At 45.5% G+C, this 16,071-nt stretch overlaps 1 long non-coding RNA gene across 1 annotated transcript; it reads left to right on the forward strand.

Annotated features, from left to right (window-relative positions):
• Positions 1-1,239: 1,239 nt before the first annotated feature.
• Positions 1,240-11,366, forward strand: LOC146354338 (uncharacterized). The gene is made up of 5 exons (XR_014787420.1): positions 1,240-1,317; positions 1,427-1,495; positions 6,599-6,761; positions 9,915-10,204; positions 10,984-11,366. It is a non-coding gene; the product is annotated as an uncharacterized LOC146354338 (long non-coding RNA).
• The last annotated feature ends 4,705 nt before the right edge of the window (positions 11,367-16,071 follow it).

The following is a 16,071-nucleotide window of genomic DNA, read 5'->3' on the forward strand; positions in this document are numbered from 1 at the left end:
TGTTAGTCTTTAAGATGCCACAAGGCCCTTTGTTGTTATTGTGTATTTATTGAACTATAAATTAAATAAAATGGAGATAAAATGGAGGATGATTATGTACGACACCTTGGGTTTCTTAAAGAGGAAAAATGGCAGGATATAAATGTAATAAATAAAATATCTGGAAAGTCCCTGACTGACTAGGCCTGGGTACTTGTTAGTGAATTAGGGCAGAGAAAAATTCTGCACCCACAAGAGGAATATTGTAAGCACTGGCTCTCCTGCACTGACCAGAGAGACTGCTCTGCTTCCCCAACCCAGCTCAGCACACTCACCTGGGCTTGTATGTCCTTCTTCTGTCAGTACTCCTTGGTCTATATATCTCTTCATCCTATGCCCTAATCACCTGTTTCCACAGCCCTGGCCTTCTGTGACTGAATGGTGATAATCTGTGCAGAGGTTTCATGTTTTTATTTTATTTTTTTAATCAAATACATGGCAACAGATGAGAATTAAATAGAGGCCAGCAAGCTCATTTTTTATCTCAGCCTCAAAGTCAGACTCTTGGTCCGACTAGGCCACTATTGTCGACACTGACTGGCAGCAGCTGTCCAAGGTTTCAGGCAGGATTCCTTCCTAGCCCTACTGGAGCTCCTGGGGATAGAACCGGAGGACTTCTGCATGCCAAGCATGGGATCTACCACCAAGGTATGACCTCTCCCTAGCTATGGTCCCACCAGTGAATAGTTCCTCAGCTCACTCTCTTCTCCGGCCTGTCTCTCAGTGCGCTTGGGCAGCAGCACTCCACACTTGCCCTTAAGCTCTCTGGTGCGACTGATGCGTCTCCCTTACCAAGCACATTTCTAACAGTCCGGGCCTAGAGGGCACGTCACCCTCTGCTGCTGCTGCAGCCGACCTGGCTCTAAATGGTCAGTGGAGAAGCGCAGGCCAGTCGCTACACCCTGCGCGGCTCCTTCTCTGAGAAGGTGGTGCAGAAGGAGCGCTCATGGCCAGGTCCTGAGCTTTATTATGCCTGCACAGATCCGTAGCCAGCACTGCCAGGGAGGAGTGCATGCAAAATCCAGCCTTCAGCCCTTCTCCACCTGATAGATTCAGATAAACTAGAAAAGAGAACACTCAGGCAGTTATCTGTCTGGGTTTTTCCATAAGGACTTTGAAAATACAAAGCCCCTTTCAAGTAGCTGGGCAAAAGCATGCTGGAGTGGCAGCAGCGGCGGCAGCGGCGGCAGGAGGGAGGGAGGGAGGGAGAGAGAGAGAGAGGGAGAGTGGACAGCATTTTCCAAGTGGAAACAGACAGCTGCTCTGAAGAGCCGATGGGTGAGACGCCCTCTGAAATCTTATTACAGCGCCGACTGAAATCGAAAATGAGCTTGCTGGCCTCAATTTAATTCCCATTTGTTGCCATGTGTTTGATTTTTTTTTAAAGGAAAGAAAAATGAAACCTCTGCACAGATTGTCACCACTCAGTCACAGAAGGCCAGGACTGTGGAAACAGGTGATTAGGGCCTACAGATGAAGAAATATACAGACCGAGGAGTACTGATAAAAGGAACAGACACACAAGCTCAGGTGAACGTGCTGAGCTGGGTTGGGAAAGCAGAGCAGGAGGAGGATTGCCGATGTGGGGGAGGGGGTCTTAGGTGGTGAGCACAGAGAACAGCCGTTTTGCTTTTGCTTTTGTTAATGCCCTACTGGTTTGGTTTGTTTCATTTGTCTTTTAAAAAAAAAAGTTTTATCTTGGCTGTGAGCAGCTTTCATGAGGTAAAATCAAGATGTAAATTAATTGCTTACATAAATACTTATTAAGGATGAACGGGAGAGTATTCAGCTGCTGACTAAGGCCTCAAAGTGGCTACGTTGATTCACCAGAAATGTCTTAAGTAAGCAGCGTTTAAGAACTGGGGCCTGTGGTCTAGTTTTGATGGAGAGACTCAGGATTTTTCACATGTTCTCTCAGCAAGCTAGTGGCGTTATTTCTGACCTGACATTCTTGACTCTGATGATTCAGGCATGAAAGTGTAGTCTTCTAACGATTAAAATTCTGTTGTCCTTCTAAAGGATTTCAGCAAGAGCTTATGCAAGAGGAGGGTTTTTGATTCCCTGTTACTTATGTTTCTTTATTTTAATTATTACATTTATATCCCATCTTTTTTCCTCTTGCAAAGAACCCAAGGCAGCTTACATGGTCCTCTTCCTCCTCTCCACTTTATCCTCACAACAACCATGTGAGGTAGGTTAGGCTGGCCCAAAGTCACCCCGTCAGCTTCAGGGCTGAGTGGGGACTAGAACCTGGATCTCCTGAGTCCCAGTCCAACGCTCTAACCGCTACACCACACTGGCTCTCTTAGGCTTTCTCCACACGGAGCTTTTATCCTGCCCTTGAGATTGCTCCTTCACGGACGTTTGCAGGCTCTACATGACAGCGTGATCATCCAAGGAGTTGCCTGCACTAAATGCCCTTTGTTCCATGTTTAAATAGATCGCAGATGATGAGCTATCAGATTACCCCTTTATGTTCTGCATCAGTTTCCTCCGTGAAAAGAGGAAAAGCGAAAAGCGGCAAGAGGAGAACCAAGATCAATGCAAGATAATGGAAGGCTTGGATACAGGGAGAAGGAGTTCTTGTGATCCTGCATTTAAAACGGAAGCAGAAAGCCCCGTTTTAAATGCAGGATTTTAGGCTGGTGTAGAGATGCCCTTAGATTATGTGTTGCACTGCTGCTACCAAGTTGTGTTCCTTGCGTTGTAGTAAGTCCTCCATGTTAACTTGATCTTGTCTCCACCCTGCCTCAGTCCATGTGTATGTACAAACTAGTTTTTCCAAACCGCTTCATGAGTCTAATTAAATAATTTCTTGCCTGCAGAAGTTTGTGCAACGGTAAAAGAATTTTAGTCTTCCAGGTGCTATATGACTATAACCTATACTGATTTCATACTATTTTAATTGGCATGGCTTCTGTCAAAGAATCCTGGAAATTTTACTTTGGGAAGGTACTGAGAATTCTGTCCCAGCACATGTGGCATCCCCATCCTAGAACTACAAGGATGCAGTGCGTGCATGCCGTTTTCTCTCTTCTCTGCAATCTCTATGATGCTGAAGCAATGAGCACATTCAACTGGAAAGCAGCCCTTTTAGGTTAATATTCTGGATGCTGACTTAGCAAGAGAGAAGTTTACTTATTCCCCCATCCTCCACACTGTATCATAGCAATATCCCAGGATGCTGCAACTAGGTTATTCTTTTAAAAGGTTGGATAACTGTATGGCCATTACACCTCTCTGTGGCTGGTACCACTATCAACAGGCCCAGTTAAGCTTCATATTTCATAACGTACTCTGATTACCACAGGGGCTGCAGTATCCTTGTTCAATCGACATACAAATACCCTTCTTTAGCATGTAAAGTCCTATACAATTCACATTTGTTTGTTTTAAGCATTTAGACACCACTTTTCAGATATTATTTATTTATTTCATTTCTGTACTGCCAATAGCCAAAGCTCTCTGGGCAGTTTACAGAAATCACAACCCGCAAATGCAATTACAAGATAATAAAAACATAATATAAAATCTTTAACATGCAAAGTTTAAAACAATTTAAACAGCTAAAACAGTTACAATAAGATATAACAACCTCCCAAAGCAGTTTAGAAAACGCTGAAAAAAAATCCAGTATCGGTAGATTTATTTTATACCATATGACAGAATTAGATTGTAGCAGTTCACCATTTAAAAGCCACATCAGCTCTATTTATAGGTACAGCAGCACAGGTTATATAATTTTATAATCATGCTCCTAATATCAAATCTCCCAATTTTGCTGTTAACAGAGCTAAAACATGTAAGTCAGACTGAATGTAGCTTGTACTGTTGATGTTTTGTTCGTACATTACTATGTTATGTATTAATTGGAGGGTGGGGAAAGTCAGATAAACCCATCAATCAAAAGCTAGACACCCTGAAAGGCCTGGGTGAAAAACAAAACACAAGTCTTCAGCTGGTACCAAAAAGACAACAGGGATGGCACCAGGTAAATCTCCCTTGGGAGCAAATCCCAGAGGCTGGGTGCCACCACAGAAAGGGCCCTATCCTAGATTATCACCCACCTCACCACTGACAGCTCAAATACCTGCAGAAGGACCACTGATGAGAATCGTAATACCTGGGCAGGTGTATGTGGAAAGAGGCAGTCCTTGAGGTATCCTGGTCCTATGGCATTTAAAGCTTTGAAAAGTTAAAACTAGCATTGGGCCAAGAAATGGACCAGGACCAGTGAAGCTGTTTCAAAGGTGGAAAATTGTGTTCCATATACCCAGTTAATAATCTAGCTTCCATATTATGTGCTAATTTTAATTTCCAGACTGTCTTCAAGGGCAGCCCAATGTACAAATGCAGTACTCCAAACAGGATTACTGTGGCCAGGCTATCTTTGTCTAGGAGAGGCTGTAGCTGATGCACCAAGCTAAGTCAGTGGAAGGTGCTTCTTGCCACAGAGGCCACTGGGGCCTCCAGAGATGGCCAGATCAAATAACACCCCCAAACTATGAACCTGATCCAGAACAGGCTACATAACATCTCCCCATCAGACAAACCACCTACCAACAGCATCTCTGTCTCATCAGGACTGAGCTTCTGATTACTGGACCTCATCCAGTCCTTTACTGATCCCAGACATTGGTTCAGCACTCCCACAGAATTACCTGAATTTCATGAAAAGGAGAAGCGTAATTGGGTATTTTATTGATTATATTTGTTAGTCACCCAGTAACCTAAGTTCTTTGGGGAACATACAATTACAGGAATTAAAACAATTTAAAATATGAAATCCATGTTTTACTATCAGAATACACACTAAAATCCAATAAAACAGAAAACAGAACCAGGACAGGGAGAAACAAGACCTAATCACAAAGAATTAAAAAAAAAAGTCTTGTAAGGGCAGACACATCCTAAACACCATTAAAAGCAGAGACTCGCATGTTAATACATGTAAATGATGTTGAAAAGTATTAGAATGCTGTTAAAAGACCAGGGAGAACAAAAAGGTATTTGCCTGAGACTGGAAGGTTGATAATGTAAGTGCCCTGCCAGGTAGGCCTCTCTAGAGTGTTCCATAACAATGGGGGGCTAACACTGAAAAGGCCCTCTCTCTTGTCTCATACTGATGAAACTGCACTCCCCCTAGATTATCTCATTCAGCTGTTTCATGTTGTTATTCAGGGAGAGAGGCAAAATAACCCCCCGAAGTTGCCTACCACTGATGTAGATGTTGAACAGCATAGAGGACAGAACAGAGCCCAATAGAATCCTATAGCTCTCATGGAGCACAGCAGTAGGCCCCCAGCACTACCTTCAAATACCAATATAGCAGGTATGAACAGAGTACTGTAACACAGTGCCCCCAACCCCCACCAATCCAAAAGGATCCCACGGTCAATGCTACTGAAATCCACTGCGAGGCTTCTTCCCATTCATCTTCACAATCACATCATGAAACAGCTTCTAGAGCAGGGGTGCACAGATGTTTCAGCCCTAACAGCTCCCTTAAGTGTCTGCTGTGGGGGGGGAGTGCAAATGTCACTCGCAGACATGCACACACGTCACTCACACACACACCATTCATATTTACCCCTGCAGCAACAGATCTTGGTCTTGCCACAACAGCAACTGCTCCATGTCACAACATCAAGGTGTTGAAACCCCCTCCCCTCCCCAACCACCCCAACCCAATCTAAAAAAATCCTGCTCTAGGAACATGCTCTATGTTTTCTGCAGTAGAAAGCTTGTTTCTAGAGCATCCCCAGAGTGTCCTAGGAAGCTGGCACGAACCTTCAAGCACTGCTTCCTGGGATGCTCCAGTGGCAATTTAGGAATGTGGCTTGCATGGCAGGAACCATAGAGCTTGTTCTTAAAGTAGTACAGATATATCATTAAGGCTAAAAGGTAGTGACTTGACCAAGGCCACCAGACCCAATGACTTTGCTACTGGGATGGGACTTGAACCCAGGTTTCTTTGACCACATTTTCTCCCGATCATTAGTTCTATCTGAGCATTACAACATAGCCATGATTTGCCAAAACAGAAAGAGTAATGGAAGACCTGCGAGGAGTATGATCCTGCCCCCACAACTGGCATCATCCTGGCTGGTTCATTTTCTTACTTGCAGGCCTGTGGCCTACCAACCTTACCCCATGCTTCACTGACACTAGTGCTAGTGGGGGCAATCTTTGTAAAGCGCTAGTAAAGGACTTGTGCGACCTGCAGCCCCACCCAAGGAGCCCAGCTAGAAAAAAAAGCTTCCTGTTTCTTTCATTCTGACAGGAGCTATCAGGGCTTGAACTGGGTGTGTTGCTGCCCCATGTGGTGAGCCACTGAACTGCAACATCGGCCCAGGTTGTTTAGCCTTCTTAGCCTGGACTAACTCTGGCAAGCCAAGGTGGCCATTGGGTCTTCTTAGACAAGGACTTTTAAGAGGGCTTCCTGTTCCAGTGGAGCCTTCTTTGTGCAGCAAGGTCCTCCTGAGCTCCAGCATGTTCCTGTATCCTTTGGTTGTTCTTCAGTCCTGCCTCCTGGTTTGTCCTTTGGTCCTGATTTCAGGATTGCTTCTTGATCCTGTCTCCTGATTTGTCCTCCTGGATCCTGGTTCCAAGTTCCTGGATCATGCCAGCCCGGACATTTCCACACTCATGTTCATCCCAACGTGGTCTTCAGCAGAAGACAAAATGATACAACGGTGGGTGGTACAACCCTGTGAACAAAGGTCAGTGATTTTCATGGATGAAGACCATTCAGGGTGGTATCAAGGAATATTGGGGGTGAAGGATTTGGGGGATGAAGATGATCAGGAATGGGGCTATAGCTCAGTGACAGAGCATACACTTTGCATACAGAACGTCTCAAGTTCAATCCCTGGGAGAGAGTCCTCTCTGAAACCCTGGAGAACTACTTCCAGTAGCACCATACAGAACTCAGTGGTCTGATTCAGCATAAGGCAGCTTCAGATGTTCATATTAGTAACTTCTACATGAAGGAAATGGAAGGTACAGAGCCTGAGAGGAGAACCCTGGCCCACCTGGGAGTGATGGTAGCTTCTGCCAGTGACTTTGGAATGGGGCTTTAGCCCCTGCTTTTAAAAACAGTGTAAAAATCCAGGAAACTATCAAACCCAGAGAAATGCTGTGTACATCCAGTGCTTATTTGATAAGTTCTGCACTTGGGTGGTTGTAAGTCAGTTAAAAAAAAAAAGCAAGCAGAATTATTTGAGTGCAGTTGAGTACAAGAAACAGTTGGCACATGTGTTTTTTTCTGCTTTTCTCCCTCAGCTACACCAGTGAGAGTGCTCTGCAGGAGGGAATAACAATAGAGCCAACCCATACTCAGCTCTGTTTCTCTGTACCAGCTGAGTCAGGAGAGGCTGTGGAGGCCCTGGTGGGGTCACTTGGAGCCTCAGCTCTTCTCCCGAGGAAGGTTCAGAGTTTTGGAATAATCTGCTAACACACACACACCCCTCCCTGACGCACACACACACACACACACACATTCATTTGTCTCTGCCTGCTGCCACCCATGCCTTGGGTGGCATCCCTCTTGGTGTCAGCTTCATTGCTCGGTTCCAGCATCCGTGTTTTACATCTGTGCATAAGAAAATATGGTGATGGTGTGTAGGCAGTAAACACAGAAACAGCATGTGCCAAAACAGGGCACCTGGCATGCCAGCAGGGAATGGGAGATGGGGTGGGGGAGGCCAGAACTCCTGCTAGATGCCCTCGAGCTCCATCCGCACATCCTCATACTGCAGTGACAGAGGGCAAATAGAAACCTTTGCTCCTGAGCACAGGCCTAATGTAAGTGTGATAAGTTCATTGGCTCTACTCCCAAGATAGCACTTTTTATGAGATGGGTATTCAAAATCGTCTGAAAAATGCTGCAATAAATGCCCCTGAAGCTACAGTCAGGGCCAGAAATATTGGAACAAGGAAACTGTTTTGGCAGTTGGCCTCTATACACCACCACATTGAAGCTGAAAGGAAACACACCCAGATGGGAGGGAAGTCAGGACTTTCAGCTGTAATTCAAGGGGTGTGACAAAAGTGGGGCACTAACCATTCAGGAACTACAGCCAGTGGCATACACACACACACATCGTTGGGGGCTCATAAGTAATGGAAGGAATGGCTGACAAGCAGCTGCATGACCAATAAAGCAGATAAAAGGCCTGGAGGTGGTTCTGAGTCTTACATTAGCATTTGGTAGCTGTTCACTGGAACTCCCAAAATGAGGTCCAAAGAGGTGTCCATGCGAGTGAAGGAGGCCATCATTAGGCTGAGGAAACAAAATAAACCCATCAGAGAGATAGCAAAAACAGTGGGAGTGGCCAACACAACAGTTTGGAACATCCTGAAAAAGCAGGAATTAACTGGCGAGCTCAGCAACAGCAAAAGGCCTGGAAGATCACGGAAGACAACTAAAATGGATGACTGCAGAATTCTGCTCATGGTGAAGAGGAACCCTTTCACAACATCTAGCCAGGTCAAGAACGCTCTTGAGGAGGTAGGCATGTCATTGTCAACATCTACACTCAAGAGATGGCTTTATGAATGTAAATACAGAGGCTTCACAACAAGGTGCAAACCACTGGTAATGCTCAAGAACAGACAGGCCAGATTAGCCTTTGCCAGCAAACACTTAAAAAAGCCTGCCCAGTTCTGGAATAAGATTCTTTGGACTGATGAAACCAAGATTAACTTGTACCCAAATGATGGGAAAAGTATGGAGAAGGAAAGGAACAGCTCATGATCCAAAGCATACCACATCATCTGTCAAAGATGGTGGAGGCAGTGTTATGGCATGGGCATGTATGGCTGCCAATGGAGCCGGGTCACTGGTGTTTATTGATAACCTGACTGCTGAGAAAAGCAGCAGGATGAATTCTGAAGTGTATAGGGCTATACTTTCTGCTCAGATTCAGCTAGGGATGTCAGAGAATTTCACCACGAATCTCGGGGAGGCCGAATGCCAGTGCATTCGGCCCCCCAAAATCGGTGGCGAAATGGTCTGCCACCCTCCCGCACCCCCCCGGGACGGGACTTATCTTGGGCGAATCTCCCTGGCGGCGGCAGCTCCAGCGGCGGTGTGGCGGTGGCGCGGCGGCGGCGGACGGTCTTCCGACCGGCTGCCGCCACCGCCATTTCCAAATTTTAAAAAAAAAAACGTGATAGGCTACGTAAAGATTTACATAGCCTATCACGGCTAGATTTTTTAAAAATACCGTGATAGGCTACGTAAATCTTTACGTAGCCTATCACGACTGAGTTAAAAAAAAAAAAAACGCACGTACGCAAATGGCGGCGCCCATGGGCACCGCCATTTGCGTTACTTATTTTGGCACGTCTAGTCTATGTAAACATTTACGTAGACTACGGTGAAAATAAGGGGAACGCAAATAGCGTAGCATCTACACTATTTGCGTTCCCCTTATTTTCGCCATAGTCTACGTAAATGTTTATGTAGACTAGACGTGCCAAAATAAGGAACGCAAATGGTGGCGCCCATGGGCGCCGCCATTTGCATACGCGCGGTGTTTTTTTTTAACTCAGCCATGATAGGCTACGTAAACATTTACGTAGCCTATCACGGCTGACTGCAGGGACGCAAACGGCGGCAGCTACGGCCACCGCCATTTGCAGACCCGGCCGGCCAGGATTCGCGGCGGGAGGGACGGGGTGCCTCCCCCCGGCCAGAATTTCGGAGGGGAGGGATGGGACGCCTCCCCCCGTGGCCAGAATTTCGGGGGGAGGGACGGAGTGCCTCCCCCCCACCGCAAATCAAATTTCTTAAAAGGTAAGTGACTTTCGTACATCCCTAGATTCAGCCTAATGCTGCCAAACTGATAGGACGCCGCTTTGTATTGCAGATGGATAATGACCCAAAACATACAGCAAAAGCTACCCAAGAGTTTCTCAAGGCAAAGAAGTGGGATGTTCTTCAATGGCCAAGTCAGTCACCTGATCTCAACCCAATAGAGCATGCTTTTCACATACTGAAGACAAGACTGAAGGCAGAAAGACCCACAAACAAGCAGCAGCTGAAGGCAGCTACAGTCAAGGCCTGGCAAAGCATCTCGAGGGAGGAAACTCAGCACTTGGTCATGTCCATGGGTTCCAGACTTCAGGCAGTCATTGACTGTGAAGGATTTTCATCCAGGTATTAAAGGCGATCCTTAAGTTTGAAATGATGTTGGTTTGTTCCATTACTTATGAGCCCCCAACGATTGGGGGGGGGTGTTTGCCACTGGCTGTACTTCCTGAGTGGTTAGTGCCCCACTTTTGTCAAACCCCTTGAATTACAGCTGAAAATCCTGACTTCGCTCCCATCTGGGTGTGTTTCCTTTCAACTTCAATGTGGTGGTGTACAGAGGCCAACTGCCAAAACAGTTATCCTTGCTCCAATATTTCTGGCCCTGACTGTATATGGCAAACCTTTTGAGAAGAGGCCAAATGTATCTACTTCCATCTTTAAAGAACACTTTGAAGTGCCATACAGTACTGTTTCTGTCACACACACACACACACACACACACAGAGGCTTTGTTTTTAAGCCCTTCTCATGAATGTTCTCACTATACTCCTATTGATCCAATAACTGTATATTCCATGCTTCCATGGTTTTATTGACATCCTTCTGCTCTTCTCTACTCTCTCACTCCAACACTCAGCTTTTCTCTCCAGGGGCTCAGTTTCATTGGGTACTCTCTTTGGATCCTGACAGGCTAGGTTTCAGTTTTGGGGATCTGGGGTTCCCACTTTGGGAGGGTGGGCAAGTCAATTGATGCTGGTCAAAAGGATTTTTTTAACATAGAATCATACACTCTACCCTGCCTTTTCAAATATATCCATTTGTTATTATTTTTTTAATGTTTATATTGTCAATCTGCACCGATGCACTTGAACCGGTTCTCACAAATACCTTCTTTGTCTTCACAGGCGGATCTTTGTGCTAGTCAGCCAGGAGAAGAGGATGTCATCATAGCCCATTAATTGCCTATTGTATTAGAGAGGCAAGATGCACAATCACTATCAAACCTCTGATATGAAGGGATTCCTCCCACTCATCTGTTTCATTGCTCCAGCCTGGTCTAATGGTGAGATTCAGAGCAATGGTGATCAGTTAAAACAGGCAGTGATTCATCAGAGGGCATAATGAAACCGCGAGTTAATCAATCACAGAGCTATTCAGTCCTTGATTGTTATATGTTGCCATCACAAGGAGCAAACATGCACTGTCAGTGTGGATAGTTTTGATTGCAGTGTCTTTCTTTTTAATAAAAAGGATCCTAAAAGACAAATGAAAAGGCAAGCTAGCCTTGATTTACCTTTGTAAGAATCCTTCCTGTAGGCATGATTCTAAGTTGGTGGTCAAGTGTGACTGGATATTAACACAGGGCTTCCTGATTTCTCTATCCAGCTCATCCTTCAGATTTGGAACTTCTTGTGGTAAGCACTGACTCAGAAGCACAGGGCCCCTAACAGCTGCCGAATGGCAGGCTCATTGCTAAAAACATGATTTTGCACAAACACCAGAAAGAATTAACTTCTGGAAGAAGGAACAGTTTGGGGTAAATTTTTACATTTGAAGCTTACAGTTACATTTTTAGTTTTGTGTTTAGTTTCTCTAGAAAACACATGGATGTTTGCAGAGATGCTAGACAGTAGATATGTACTTCTGGAGTCACTCCCCTCAGGTATTTCTTGCTCCAAAGATCATGAAGGGGAGCAAGTATTCTATCACGGAATCCCCAGGGTTGATCCTTCACAGCTCCATTTAATGTCTTCATAGCTTGGAAATGTTTCAGGTTGAGAAATCCTGAAGATCTGGAATTAAAGTCTGCCAAACTTCAGGATTAGCAGTACTAAGTTAGATGGGCCATTAGTTTGACTCCATAAAATATATAACAAACCAGGAAAGCATTCTCTCAGGCTACTGAGTCAATCTAACATGACTCCTTATGATGTATGACTGAGGTCCAGAACCCAACTTCATCTACAACACTTTAAATGTTGTAATAATATAATGTTATCTTTGTGTATTTCTCTCTGGGCAGCCTTCTTTAACCTGATGCCCTCCAGATGTGTCAGACGAAAACTCCCATCATCCCCAACCAGTATGGCCAATGACCTGGGATACTGGCAGTTGTAGTCCAACACATCTGGAGGGCACCAGATTGGGGCAGGACATTCTAAGGTGACCCAATGGAAGGAAAGAAGACAGATGGCAACCTCTGCCTTTGCATAGATGCATAGGAATTAGTTGCATAGATGAAGGAATTTGGTCTGTTTGCTTCAAGGTCTAGAGCTTCTCTACACAGAGGCGTTTTATCCCACAACTTCACTGGGGCTTCTGCTTCCATATTCTTTGCAAGATTAAGACCACCCCTTTTTACGCCCCTTTTCATGGACTTCTGCTTTATTTTCCTGGGAAGTTCCTTTATCTGCAAGCTCTATATGTTTCATTATACAGCTACTAGATGGTGCTGTGTTATAGCGCCACTTCCTCTTTCAACAGAGAAATTCAACTTGCTATATTTAAATAGGTCATTATCCACTATCTAAAAAAATTGGGATAAAGGTCAGAAAGCATGGGAGAGGTCCTGGAGCTTGACAACATCATGTAAAGGACCTGCAAACATCCGTGAATAACCAATCTCGATTGCAGGATAAAAGCCCCATGTGGCAAAGCCCCTAGTTTGCTGGCATAAACATGGAATGCCCCCAGATGCAGGGCTCTTACTGCTACTAATTAGAAAGCACTGTGCAGCTATTCCATCTGTTTCTCATTAATGGATTTTCTGTGGTAAGAGAAAAGATGGAAGAAGCGGTGGGAAAACATGGGAGAGATACAAGTGGAGGACAACATCTTGTAGATTCCCTGTAAAATTCTATGAATGAGGCAAGGCAAAGGTACGATAAAAGCCTCATCTAGAAGCACCCCTTAAGTGGAACTGGAACAGCATCCCAGGAGGGAGTGCTGGGAGGCTCTTTACATGGAAGCACCTTCAGGCTAACAGGACAGCAAGTTCAGGCTGAAGAAAAGGTGTGGCTTAATCTGCCTCTTCCAAATTACTGTGGGTGCCTTTCCTCTCTCTCCATATCCAACCTGCAGTTTTGCCTCTCCACCTCTGCCTCCTCGTGCTCCTGAGTCCAGCCCTCCCATAAGAGTTTTGGTAGATGCACAGATGCTGGATGATTTGCAGCTTTGCAGTATCTTTGTTGTTGTTGTTCAGTCGTTCAGTCGTGCCCGACTCTTCGTGACCCCATGGACCATAGCACGCCAGGCCTTCCTGTCCTGCGCTCTCTCCCGGAGTGTGCTCAAGTTCATATTCATTGCATCGGTGATGCTATCTAGCCATCTCATCCTCTGCCGTCCCCTTCTCCTTTTGCCTTCAGTCTTTCCCAGCATCAGGGTCTAAATGCCTGCTTAAGAAGCACCACAATAGCAAAATGTATCTGTGTAATGAACAGATAATTTCCACAGATAATTTCCTTGGAGGAGGCTCTATAGATTCAGGGGCATCACCTGCATCAGAAAATCATTTGAAAAAGCCAAGCGCTTAGGGTTAATGGCAGGACCAGTCCATCCAACCGATGTCTGATGTCCCAGCTATAACGAACCAGATGGCTGCCTGGTTCCATGTCTGTGAAACTCCATGGGGACCTGAGCATTTTGCAGTTGAAGGGCTACTATTTTCAGTCATTAAAAATAAATACATGACTCCTCCTCCTCCTTAAAGCCCAGGTATCAAGGAAGTGTACTGTAAGGAGAATCAACAAATCGGTTTTATATGTTGATGGAGCTGCAAGATAAAAAAAAGCCAAGGAACTGATATCAGGAAGTAAGAGACCAGCTCCATCGACATTGTTACACTTCACTCCGGAGGACCTTGTCACAATGCACTTCTCCTTTTGCACAGTTCAAACAAGAGCTTAGTTTGTTTATACTGTCAACAAGAATCATGCCCTTTACAAGGCCCTATGAGCTTTATTCACAGGGTTTGGTTTACAGCCTAGTTTGTCACAGAGTAGAAACCAAACTCCCACTTCAGATATCAGGAAGACATGAAAATCATTTCCATGACAGCAGAGCATCTTTCCCTGAGGAATTATTTCTGGTTGTGGACATTTCCAGACAACTCTGTGTTCGTGGGGTGGTGGGATGAAGGGAAGATTTGGCGGCAACTCGTTAACATTAAAATACTGCTAACCAGAAACTAGTGCAAGTAGTATGTCATCCTAACCCATATGAACGTTGAACTAGGACTGGGGAGACATGGGTTCCAGTCCCCACCCAGCCATAAAGCTCACTGGGTGGCCTTGGGCAAGCCACCATCTCTCAGCTTTACCTACCTCACAGGGTTGTTGTGAAGATAAAATGGGGAGAGGACTATATATGCCGCCTTGAGCTCCTTGGAGGAAAGAGAGGATATAAATGTAAAGAATAACAGTAACAACAATAACAACAGAAAGAGGAATAGCCCTACTGGAAAGAAGGAGGGAAAAAACCTTTCTGCAATGGAGGCAATGGCAATATTTTCTGTAGTCTTCTGAAAAATAATCGGGGCAGATGAGCAGTCGTGTGCTGCTGGACAGGAGGAACACACAGGCTTTTCGCATGCAATTGTCCTGCCACATTCATGGAATATAATGGGGGAACTAGCCCTCATTGTCTTTGTGATGGACTTTTCCTCCTGGTGGGCCCCTTCTTTACAAGAGTTCCCCTCTTTACAAGAGTTCTATTATTTTATAGAAAAATAATCCCTAGTAGGCTGTCACTAAGCAGGATGAACCTCCTGACACACCCTATTCTGTCCCCTGCTTGGGGAGTTTCTGAGCTCTGTGGCCAAGGACCCCTCCCCTCAGCCCAGCCCCAGGAACAAATACACAGCATGGTGCTTGGGGTTGCCTTGCCCCAAGCCCAGAAACACAGGCCCCCGGAGAAATCTCATGAGATCCTAAAACACAAATGGCAACTCTGCGCTCCTTCACACGGGGAAGAGCTTAGTGAGAATTCCCCTTCAAAATAATGCAGCCAAATGTCCAAATGTTTTTTAAAAGTGCTTATGGGGCGGGGGTGGGCAACCATCACACACAGAATTCCAAATAAATTCAGTGAAGTCAGCTAATCTAGTTGCACGTTATCTACTTACGTAGGGTTCCAGAGCATATGCAGGGTTCATTGCAGAGAGGATGGTCTTAGACAGCATCCTGACCTGCAGTGAGATGGTGCGTGGAAGGTTCTAGAAGTAGTGAATGAACACTTACATTTATGGGAATCTGCATTCAGTTAAAGCTGGCCCCTTCACGGAGGCTGTTATTTTGTCCAGGGCCAGCAGCAGACTTCAGGGGGCACTCTGGCATGGTGCTGCCAATGGGCCCCCTGTTGCCACCTCCTACCCCCGCCCAGTAGCCACCTCCACTGCCTCCTTCTCCCCCACATCTGCATCCACCTCCACCATTTCACCCACTTCCTCATCCCCCCCCCACACACACACACTCCCCCAAAAGTTTCCTGGGCAGACCAAGGGCATTTTTGAATGGGAGCAGAGCCAGCATTCGGCCCCGACCTTCAGCTACCGCTAGGGCGTCCACTTGTGAATCACCAAAAAAGAGGAAATGCATCACTAAAAAAGTGGACAAAAGAAGACAAAAGAGGGCACTGTTTGCATAAAATGTCCATGTGCTAATATATTTGTATAGTTATAAATTTAGGCATTACTATTATCATCATCATTATTAAAATAGTAATACAGTACATTTCACCATCGTGTGGAAGACAGTGACCAGATGGCCTGTGTGCCTTGCTCAGTCTGCTGTCCAGGTGCTGTTCATGGGCAGCTTCAAGGCCCAGCTCTCCCTTCTGATGGTTCTTTATCTTTACACTGGAATTGGACAGAACGGCCCTTCAAACAGAGGACACCTTCAAAACAGAGAACAGTCCTCTGGATGCCCTTCAAAAAAGAGGACTGCCCTCTATAAGAGAGGGCCGTTGGCCATCCTGCTGCCCAGCTTCTTAAGATT

Source organism: Heloderma suspectum, chromosome 2, assembly GCF_057233095.1.
Source record: "Heloderma suspectum isolate Gila_16-S chromosome 2, 16-S_ref, whole genome shotgun sequence".
NCBI classification, from domain to species: Eukaryota; Metazoa; Chordata; class Lepidosauria; order Squamata; family Helodermatidae; genus Heloderma; species Heloderma suspectum.